The sequence below is a fragment of the Leuciscus leuciscus genome, assembly GCF_965113295.1.
Source record: "Leuciscus leuciscus genome assembly, chromosome: 21".
Classification (NCBI taxonomy): Eukaryota; Metazoa; Chordata; class Actinopteri; order Cypriniformes; family Leuciscidae; genus Leuciscus; species Leuciscus leuciscus.
This window is the reverse complement of record NC_138745.1, coordinates 18154652-18158121: the sequence shown is the minus strand read 5'-3', so window position 1 is coordinate 18158121 and position 3470 is coordinate 18154652. Positions and strand designations below refer to the sequence as shown.

The 3470-nt window shown below is 49.0% G+C and overlaps 1 long non-coding RNA gene across 1 annotated transcript; it reads left to right on the top strand.

Moving 5' to 3' along the window:
• The first annotated feature begins 2351 nt into the window (after positions 1-2351).
• On the top strand, positions 2352-3264 carry LOC309485677. The gene is made up of 2 exons (XR_014201255.1): positions 2352-2617; positions 2790-3264. It is a non-coding gene; the product is annotated as an uncharacterized lncRNA (long non-coding RNA).
• The last annotated feature ends 206 nt before the right edge of the window (positions 3265-3470 follow it).

Here is a 3470-nt window from a genome sequence, read left to right as displayed (position 1 = left end):
TAATGTGGTTAAAGAAAGAACTGACACACCCATCTCTGAGCCACCAGAGGTCTCGGATGACAGTGCGCGCCACTCATGAGCTTCGTCACTCTCGTCCCCCTCTGTCGCCAGACCCCTGGCAGAGCAGGCCCCCGTGGAACGCTGGTCCTTCCCTGGCCTCCTCTGTCAGGACGCGGCAAATGACCGTGCCCCCACACCGTGACGTTACGCCTATCATGTCCGGGCCCGTCATTCCGCCTCGCTGCCCCATCGAGGGTACGTCTGTGGTTCGCATGACCCCGCTGGTACAGTTCTTGGGAGCTTGGTTAGAGCTTTGCGAACACAGGGACCTAAGTGCTCCGCCTGGGCCTTCGGGTCAACTGGGAAAAATACTAACTCTACCCCGTGCAGAGGATCTCTTTTCTTGGTATGGAAATCGACTCGGTCCACGCAGCTTACGAGCAAGCGTGCAATCATTGCTGACTTGCCTGAGACAGTTCGAGGTCAAGAGTGCAGTTCCACTGAAGTTATTTCAGAGGCTCCTGGGGCATAAGGCATCCGCAGCCGCAGCTACGCCGCTCGGGTTGCTTCATATGAGACCGCTTCAGCTCTGGCTTCGCGATCGAGTCCAGAGGTGGGCATGGCAACTAGGCACGCTCCGAGTACCAGTTACTCCGACCTGCCGTCAGACCTTCACCCCGTGGACGAACCTCAGCTTTCTACGAGCTGGAGTGCCCTTAGAATGAGTTTCCAGGCATGTTGTTGTATCAACAGATGCCTCCACCACGGGCTGGGGTGCCATGTGCAATGGACATGCTGCCTCGACAGGACCCCAGCGCCTTCGGCATGTCAATTGCCTCGAGTTGCTGACGGTACCCTTGGCTCTGCACCGCTTCCGTTCATTGCCCAAGAACCAACATGTACTAGTCCGCTCAGACAATACCACAACAATGGCGTACATCAACCGACAAAGTGGTCTACGCTCCCACCGTATGTAGCAACTCGCCCGCCACCTCCTCCTATGGAGTCAGAAGCATCTGAGGTTGCTTCGAGCAATTTTTATCCCGGGAGACCTGAATCGTGCAGCCGACGAGCTCTCACGGTTTCAGCCTCTTCCTGGAGAATGGAGACTCCATCGCCAGACGGTTCAGCTGATTTGGGTTCACTCTTCTCATTGCAGCCTGTTTAAATCCCTGACCGAGGGCATGCTCGGCATGGACGCACTGGCGCACAGATGTCCGCGGGGCCTCCGCAAATATGCGTTTCCCCCAGTGAGCCTTCTTGCACAGACCCTTTGCAAGATCAGGGAGGACGAGGAGCAGGTCATATTGGTTACGCCTCATTGGCCCACCCGGACCTGGTTCTCTGAACTAGTACTCCTCGCGACAGCCCCTCCCTGGCCAATTCCTCTGAGGAAGGACCTCCTTTCTCAGAGACGGGGCACCCTCTGGCACCCTCGGGTGGTGGCTACCATCACTTCTGCTAGAGCGCATTGTCCATGCGACATGCCGATGCGTTGAATGGAACCTCTTCGTCACCTGGTGCTCTTCTGGCCGAGAAGACCCCAGAAAATGCCCGATCAGTGTTGTGCTTTCCTTCCTGCAAGATGGGTTTGAGTGAAGGCTGTCTCCCTCCACCCTCAAAGTGTATGTTGCCACTATCGCCGCACATCATGATGCAATTGAAGGTAAGTCCGTGGGGAAGCATGACCTGGTCATCAGGTTCCTGAGAGGAGCGAGGAGACTAAATCCTCCTCGCCCTCCTCTCGTACCCTCTTGGGACCTCGCAGTGGTTCTATCCGCCCTGCAGAGTGCTGCCTTTGCGCCTTTGCAGTCAGTCGAGCTTAAGTTCCTGTCATTGAAGACAGCACTCCTGGTTGCATTGGCCTCCTTCGGTTGACGAAGCATGCCTGGAATTCAGGCCGGCCTATTCTCACGTGATCCTGAAACCTGGATACGTGCCCAAGGTTCCCACCACTCCCTTTCGAGATCAGGTGGTGAACCTGCAAGCGCTGCCCTTGGAGGAGGCAGACCCAGCCTTGGCACTGCTCTGTCCAGTACGCGCCATCCGTGCTTACGTAGACAGAATGCAGTGTTTCAGGACCTCAGACCAGCTCTTTGTCTATTATGGTGGAAAGCTGAAGGGAAAGGCTCTCTCCAAGCAAAGGTTGTCTCACTGGATAGTGGATGCCATTGCTTTGGCATACCAGCAGCAAGGTCGACCATGTGAAAGATTCCACCCTGCGGGCTAGATACCCCAGTGTTCTTCCATATGCAGCCCGCTCGCGGGTCATATGTGTGTAATGGGGTAGGAGAAGGACTACAAATTGGATGGACTACAAATCCCATGAATTAAGACACTATAATGGGAAACCAAACTGGTTAGACTTCCTCTTTGTGGTACCATGTGGCAAACAGGAAAAGCTGTTTGGTGTCTTTCAAGGCTGTGTAATAGCAGTTGAAAAACCAAGTTGATTATAGAACTGAAGTGGGAAGGTAAGGGTTGTTGTGATTTATGAGACCATAGTGAGTTTGTCTAGTTTTAATATGTTTGTATTTGTTTTTCTGTTTTAGTGTTCTTATGGGAATGGTGTTGATTGGTGCCTCAGAGAATTAAGCAGATATATTTGAGAATACAGGTACTGATATTAATTGAAATATTTAATAGGGAGATTTGGTTTTAAGTTTTATTTTTATTTTATATTTGTAAATTGTGTTTTATGTTTTAGTGGTTTTAAGGTTTTATTTAATCCTTGTAAATATTTTATAGGGCAAATATCAATGTGTATTCTTTCTTTGCTTTCTTTACAGATGATGCATGATTGCCGTTTACTTTATTGAAAGCATTGGTGGCTTAATGGGTGTCTGAAGAGATTACTTTAATGTTGAATTGGGTCTTGTGTATGGAAGTGGCAAAGGGATTGATTTAATTGTCTTTGTTTGTTTTTTGGTTGGTTTTGTTTTATTTTGTTTTTGTTTTGTTTGTTGTGGACCTACAACTGACGGTGGGGTTCCGATTTTCTGGTATGTGATTTACTCTGTAAGGTTTTGGGAATAGATGGTAGGGTTTTGATTTACTTTACACTTGTGGAGGTTGGAGTGAAAGTGTGTTTATTGAACTTGTGAGTGTGCACATAGTTTCAGAGCAATTTCCATTGGATAGGATTGGGAACCCTGTTGTCTGTAACGGTTACAATTTTGTTTGTTTGTTTTTTTTATTCTCTTTGCCATCTCTGATTACCCCATGTGCTTTTTGTGAATCTTGTATAATAAACTTTGTTATATTTTGCAACAAAACACACTGTGGTTGTGGGAAAGACACCAAACAGCTTTTCCTGTTTGCCACATGGTACCACAAAGAGGAAGTCTAACCAGTTTGGTTTCCCTTTATAGTGTCTTAATTCATGGGATTTGTAGTCCATCCAATTTGTAGTCCTTCTCCTACCCCATTACATGTGTATTCTGTAAGTCCTCCCTTCGGGCAGGCATTGT